The sequence below is a fragment of the Orcinus orca genome, chromosome 19, assembly GCF_937001465.1.
Source record: "Orcinus orca chromosome 19, mOrcOrc1.1, whole genome shotgun sequence".
Taxonomy (NCBI): domain Eukaryota; kingdom Metazoa; phylum Chordata; class Mammalia; order Artiodactyla; family Delphinidae; genus Orcinus; species Orcinus orca.
The window spans coordinates 36,157,990-36,165,544 of record NC_064577.1 but is presented as its reverse complement, the minus strand read 5'-3'; the positions used below and the strand labels follow the sequence as shown (position 1 = coordinate 36,165,544).

General features: G+C 43.1%; 1 protein-coding gene across 4 annotated transcripts in view; it reads left to right on the top strand.

Annotated features, from left to right (window-relative positions):
- Positions 1–254: 254 nt before the first annotated feature.
- DDX42 (DEAD-box helicase 42) overlaps positions 255–7,555 on the top strand; it is a 52,877-nt gene continuing 45,576 nt past the window's right edge. The window contains exon 1 of one of the 4 annotated variants that reach the window (XM_033438895.2): positions 255–548. The gene's annotated coding sequence lies outside the window, so the exon portion shown is untranslated. Of the gene's footprint in view, positions 560–7,555 lie in introns of all 4 variants that reach the window. The other 3 variants (XM_033438894.2, XM_033438893.2, XM_012535100.3) reach the window with 3 other exon arrangements.

Genomic DNA, 7,555 nt, shown 5'->3' with positions numbered 1-7,555 from the left:
GATACTAAAAGTCGCCATGCTCTACGGGACCACGTGGCCAGAGGCACGCGGGGAAATCTTGCCCAGGTCGCATTTGCAAAGGAGCGGACTTCAGAGGATCGACGATTTTATGTACATGTGGTTTCCACTCGAGCCTCTTTCTTGGGATTTTTTGGCGGCTCCCAGTCAGTGCTACTTTCTTCACTTCCAGGCCCACTTCCTAAACGGGCCGTGAACACTCTTCATCCAGCAGTAGTGCCTGTTAGGTGTCTGAGGTGTCTGTGAGGCAGTCTGGAGCTTTAGGGCCAGGAGCTCGCGGCGCCTTCCGGGAGCCATAGCTCAGGCTCCGCCCTTCGGCCCGCGCTCTGCACTGCGCATGTCCGGTTTTGTTCCCCTTCCTCGCGTCAGCTACGGGCCGAGAGGCGGCGGAGGCGGCGGCGGCGGCGGCGAAGAAGGGGGCGGAGAGCGAGGAGCGCGGTGGGACGGGGTCTGGACCGCTCGTACTTCGGGCCGTGGGATTCTCTCCGCGTCGGCGGTAGTAGTAGCTGCCTCTGCAGCCGCAGCAGCAGGTTTGTGCGAGGTGGGTCTGGACGCGGGGCCGTAACCCCTCGGGGGCACCGCAAGGCAACTGTGGGGCCTAGCGAGGGCCAGGGAACCGCGGTCTCTCTTAACAAAGAGTCGGCGGAGCCTCGTGGAAGCCGAGGCGCAGGGGGCTGGGGAGTAGTAGGAGTGCGTGACTGAAACCTCGAGGGGCCCTTCCGAGCCTCGCCGTCCTCCCACGGCTCCCGCTTCTCCCGCAGCTCTTAACGAGGCCCAGTTGGCGGCGTTCCGGAGGCGGCGCTCTCCCGGCCGCCTGCCCTGCAAGGGAAGGGATTTGCAGGGTGCTGGGCTCCGGGTGAGGGATACCCGCGGGGAGGATTCTGACCCAAGCCAGCAGCAGTTAGCAGATGCTAGTCTCCAAGTCGGGGGACCTGATAGGGAAAAGTTGCCAAATCTGAGGACAGTAAAAGATATAGTCGGTAATCTTGGTGTAGCTTTGAGTACATCCGTGATTAGCATCACCATCGTCACACGAACTTTTTTGCGGCCTACTTAGGAGCCTATCTGATGTGGGTAAATAATTTATATGGAGTTGCAAGCATACGCGCCAATAATATAAGGAAGAACAGTCGTACTAGTCGAGAGTTTGGGGGAATCATAGCTTCCTTATCACCTTAGTGGAAGCTTTGCCCCTCACTCCTTTGGTCAGTCATTCACATTCCTCTAGCTTCCCATACATATTGCTTTTTGTAAATGATCTTTGTATATCTATTGTCCCCTGTATACACACCCCCGAACTCCTAAAGAGCAGAGATTCTGCTTTAATTCACTTTAACTTTCCAGATCCAAGCCCAGTGGAAGGTGGGCAATAAGTCTTTCATACCAAAATTAATTTTTAGACTTTAAGCGGTGGAGGGAAAAAAATGTATGTTGTATTTTCCTGTACCCAGAAGGGGCATTATATGGCCTAATCTGCAATTCATTCACTCAAGAAATATTTTTGTTGATACCTTCTGTGTGCCTGTTCCCTACCACTGTTCGAGGTGTGTGACCCCGGCCTTCATGAAACTTACTTTCTGGTGAGGGAAAGAGAGACAGAAAACACATATATAAATTATACCGTATGTTAGAAGATAATTAATGCCTTAGGTAAAAAAATAAAGCTGCAAAGAGGGAAGGGGAGGTGTTGCATTTTGAAATAGCTTGGTCAGGGAAGTATTTACATACAAGCTGATATTTAAGCAACTAGAAGGAGGTGAGGGAGTGACCCCAGCTAGTTTCTGGAGGAATGATCATTCCAGGCAGAGGGAACAGCAAGTATAAAGACCTTGCAAAGGACAATGCTGGCCTGTTAGAGGAACAGTTAGAAGAGCAACATGCTTGGAACACTGTGAGCAAAGGAGGGAGTGGTAGGAGATAAGGTCAGGGAAGAACTGGGGGCACGGGGGTGCGGGTGGGGGGAAGCACAGAACAACCAGGACCTTTTAGGCTGTTGTGAAAATTTCATTTTTCTTCTGCCTGAGATGGGAACTGTCTTAGGGTTTTGAGCAGAGAAATGGTAAGAACTGACTTACATTGTAATAATTTAGTGAATTTGTGGAAGAGTACAGTTCTTTATATTTTAGTTTTATCAAATCTTTACGTAATCAGCTCTTAGTTTCTTTAAGCCAGCAGAGAGAAGAGAGATGCTTTTAAAATAAGTGTAATCCAGCATTTACTTGTATTTGGCTTTAGAAGAATGTGTTGAAATTCTTGGGTTTTGAACAGATTCTTGTTAAAGAACCGACAGATTTATAGTGTGAGTTGTTCTCAAGGCAGATTATTAGAGTGGATGGTGATCAGCTGTCACTAGAAATCTTTCTTCTCCCAAAACACAAGTGATAATGTAGTTTTATAATCAGTTGTTTTTAGTCCACTATTTTTAAAGTCATTTAGATCGTATCTTATTTGATTGTCCAAAACATAAACTCTCGCCAAATTATCTTCTTTATGTTCCAACTTATTCTAACTCCCTAGACTGCTATTTCTAGCTTTCCTCCCTAGAATGTCTTCTTCCTTCACACTTCTCTACTCAGCTTACATCTTTCTGTATAAAAAACCCCATTTTCTGGGTTCTAGCTCTCTTATGAAGCCTGTCCCCATTTGTCAGCTCGTAGTGATATCTGACATCTTCAGTGTCATGTGGCACTGATGTATGGAATCCCTGAGTTGAAAGAAACCTGAGAAGTCTAGCTTGATATTCTCCGTTTACCAATGGAGAGATTGATTTTTGGAGAAAAAATGATGATGATAAACATGACAGCTAATACATATTGTGCACTATTTGGCAAGCTTTGTTCTAAGTGTATTTCTGTGTATGAATTCATTTTTTCACACCAACCTTGTGAAGCAGGTGATGGTCTCACCATTTTACAGATGAAGAAGCTAAGGCCAAAGAATCTGAGTAATTTCCATGAGGTTCACATCAAGTTAGTGGCAAAGCCAGTGTTTAAACATAGTCAGCTTGGCTCCATAGTCTGTACTACTTTACTATGCTATTATGATTTTCTGCTAAATCACAACATTTCAGCGCCTAAAACAGTACCAAGCAGGTATTTCAGCTGTCTTTAATTTTTCTATTTAGCCAAGTTGTAAATTGCCTTGGGTCTCCCATATATTGAATAAACCTGAATAATGAGTGTATTCTCTGGAAAACAAAAGAAAGTGAATAAGCCTGCTATTTTAGCCATAGAACTTGTAACATGGAGTTGGAGAGATAAAACAAGAACACAAATAATTATGAATAGATGTTGGGTGTTTTAAGACTAGAAAGGGAGTTTGAGGAAGGAGATACAACTTCTCTTGGGGAATCATCTTCATGTCATAGTTCTACGAGTTGGTATTTGAGATAGGCTTTGAAGGATAAGACTATGGTAGGTATAGGATTTGGTGGGGAGGGTATACAGGTAGAGGGAAGAGCATTCACCAAAGTGCATGTAAAGTAGTTCTTGCCACAGTGGAGAGCCTCATTCCAGCCTGATTGAGTAACTGTGGAGAGCTGTTGAATTGAAGGGAATGACAGGGTCAGAAATGTGCGGCCGGGAGGTTTGGGGCCAGGGTCTGGAGGTACCTGGGAGAAGGTTTTGCGGAGCATCTGAGTGCTCATCTCCCTTGAGCGTGACTTTCCCTAGTTCCACTATATTAACAAACACCTGCCGAAAAAAGACGGAAATTCATTTTCTCTTTTCACTATTTATTTCTGACCCACTATACTTCATTTAATACTTTACCACATAGAGTCGCCTTTTATAGATTATGGGAAAGGAGAGGTGTTATCCCTCAGTACTGGGCACATAGCAAAAAGTGGCTGTTGATCTATATAAAACAATGTTTGTTATTTCTAAGACCCAACTCAGGTTGTTCTCTTTAAAGCAAATGCTTATACATTTTGTTTATGCTTCTATTATACAGCTAATTCTTTTCAGATTGGATGTTTTATTTTAAAAAGCACTATTTTTTAAAGAGAAAAAATGTAACTGAAATTTCACAAATATGTTTGCATTTCAGAGTAGAAACTGAGGTCTAGACAGCATCATTCTCTCTCATAAACTGGATAAAATAACAATCTAAAAATACATGTGCAAGTGGAATTCTGATTCTTTGATTTTCAAGGTTTTTTTTAACTGGTAAACTACACGTAAAAAAACTTAAACATTTTTAAGTGGGCAGTTCAGGGGCATTAAGTACATCCACATTGTTTTGCTACCATCACCACCATAGTGTCCACAGAACACTTTTCATCTTGTAAAATTGAAACCGTCTCCCCATTAAGCAGTAACTCCCCATCCCCCCATCCCCCAATCCCTGGCAACCACCCTTCTATTTTCTGTCTCTGAATTTGCTACTCTAGGTACCTCATATAAGTGGAATCATACAGTATTTGTCCTTTTGTGACTGGCTTATTTCCTTAACATGATGTCCTCAAGGCTCATCCATGTTGTAGCATGTGTCAGAATTGTCTCCCTTTTCAAGGCTGAATACTATTGCTATATTATTTATCTCACCACATTTAGTTTACCCATCCGTGGACACTTGGGTTGCTTCCACCTTTTGGCTGTGGTGAATAATGCTACTATGAACATGGGTGTACAAATGTCTGTCCCTGCTTTCAGTTCTTTTGGGTCTATACTCATAAGAGGAAATGCTGTATCATATGGTAGTTCTGTGGTTAATTTTTTGAGGAGCCACTGTACTGTTTTCCACAGCAGCTGAACCATTTTACATCCCTACCAGCAGTTTGCAAGGGTTCTGGTTTCTCCACATCCTTGCCAAGACTTGTTATTTTCTGTTGTATAGGTTTCTTTTTTAAAAAAATTTATTTATTTATGGCTGCGTTGGGTCTTCTTTGCTGCACTCGGGCTTTCTCTAGTTGTGGCGAGCCGGGGCTACTCTTCATTGTGGTGCGCAATTTTCTCATTGCAGTGGCTTCTCTTTGTTGCAGAGCACAGGCTCTAGGTGGCACACGGGCTTCAGTAGTTGTGGTGCACGGGCTTAGTAATTGTGGCTCACGGGCTCTAGAGCGCAGGCTCAATAGTTGTGGCGCATGGGCTTGGTTGCTCCGAGGCATGCGGGATCTTCCTGGACCAGGGCTTGAGTCCGTGTGCCCTGCATTGGCAGGTGGATTCTTAACCACTGCGCCACCAGGGAAGCCCTTTTTTTTTTAATAGTAGCTATCCTAATGAGTATGAGGTGATACAGTTTTGATTTGCATTTCCCAAATGATTAGTGATGTTGAGCATCTTTTCATATACTTATTGGCCATTTGTATATCTTTGGAGAAATGTCAAGTCCTTTGCCCATTTTTAAAATTGGATTGTTTTTGTTGCTGGTGGTTGTTTTTAATGAAGTCTGTGAGCTTTACCTGGGTGTCAGAAGCCATGTGGTGATTTTTCACCTTTTCTGTCATCAATTTGAGAAGTGTTTATGGAGGCAGAGGTGAAGTTTCAGAGCTATTTGATATGAGTTTGCCAGCTTGTGGGAAGGATGTACCAGGCATATTGTAACCTGAGAGAAGGCCCAGGGTGTGTGTGTGTGTGTGTGTGTGTGTGTGTGTGTGTGTGTGTGTGTGTGTGTGTGTGTGTGTGTGTGTGTGTGTGTGTGTGTAGACCAAATAAAGGGAGCTTTGAGGAGACCCACGAATAGCAGGACTACAGTTAATTTTTTAATATCCTCACTATGTTTTGACTTTCTTATTAACTGTTTAATGGATGTCTCTTCTCCAAACAATGTTTGCTTAGAGAGTGAAAATTAATTTTAATAGCCTCAATAGCTTAAGCAGAGGAGGGTTCATTTTTTTTTCTTTTTCTTTGAACATCATGAAACCAAATAGAGATTAGGTTGGCCATCTGTGCTTCTTATATCAGCTACAGCCCCTCAAACCTCTGTTTGTCAAGGATCTGTAGCCATATACATGGACTAATAGTAGGAAGAACTGTTGTCAAGAAATTAAGAATTAGTGGTGCACTGAGGATGAGCTGGCTTAGATTTGATCAGGACTGGTTGGCTAGATAGCAAGGTTTGTAATAACGGGAGATGATGGTTTTCACAAATACTGGGATGAATTCTGAAGAGCCTGAATGCATGATAGTTATTCATTCATCATAAAATTTTTTGAGTACTATATACACTAGGCACTAAGGATACTATGTTGGACAAAACAGGCAAAGTCCCTGCCCTCACGGAGCTCACATTCTAGTCAGTGGGGTATAGATAGCACAGTTGTTTGGCCTTGCTAGAGGCAATTAATTAGGGAACATGGGCAGTGTGACCTAGCTCACACTAGTGTAAGGCTTGGGGGCACTTAAGTGTTCTCAGTCTTTTGGCTGACCCAAATCTCCGAAGAGTTAAAGAAACGCATATTTCTTTACGCATATTCTAAACGCATATTTTGCGTCTTATGTCTCTAAACCATTAAGCAACTCTCACTCCCCTAAAGTCACATTGCTTGCCTGTTTGTGGCAGAAGTTGAATTTTTAAAACGAAGTATTTGATTTATTTCTTTTGTAATTTGAACCGTTTATTATTTAGTAGGATTAATTTATGCCCATCCTTTTCTTCTATCCTCAGTCTAGGGGGAAGAGTTACTTACTCCTTATTAAAGGTTTTGATCTTGTCTCTTCAGGTCTCTGCAACACCTTGTTCCTATGATTTTTCCTGTCATCCCAAATCTTTAGTTTTTCTTTTTGTTGGCTTTTCCTCTTTAGCATATAAACATGCTTACATTTCTTCCTTAAACGAAATTCCTCTAGTTAACACCTCATGCTCTCCTTCCTGTCATTGGTAAACAGCCTAGGAAGTAATCTGCACTCCTTGTGGCCTAGTCTTCATCCTCTACCACTTACCAATCATTCCTTAACCCTGCCCCCACTCCTTCAACGGAGGCTTTTTAGTTCTTATCTCACCTGTCTTCTTTTTAGTTTTTAACATTAGACATTTCTTTCTGCCTGTAAAACTTGTCTCACCATCTGTGTCACTTTCTCTGCTATCCTCCCTTCCTCTTCGTTCGTCCTCAAGTTTCCATGTGAGTTTCTCTTCCCCTGCCCATTCCTAAATATTGACATACACTATGATTGTCTCACCCCTTTTCTCACTCTCTGCTAGCTTATCTACATCAGTAACCTCAGATGCAAATGTCTCATATCAAATCTATAGCCCCATCACAGATCTCTCTCTGCAGTTACAGACCTTACTTGCCAGCTGTCCTTAGCTCTCCCATAGGTACTGAACTGATCTCACTTTCTACCTGCTTCTCCATGCCTGGCTTTTCTAGGTTTCCATCTCTACTAATGGCACCACCATTCACCCAATCTGTAAAAGCCAGAAACTTCCAGAGTTATTCTAGACTCTCCCTTCCTCCTTAGCTCCCACGTCTAATTTGGTTACCCCAGTTGATTCTTCCTCATAGATACCTAAGTAAATAACTCAGATCTACAACCCCCCTTCTCCTTCCTTATAGCCACTTCCTTAGTTGTTCAGTACCTTGTCACTTTATATTTGT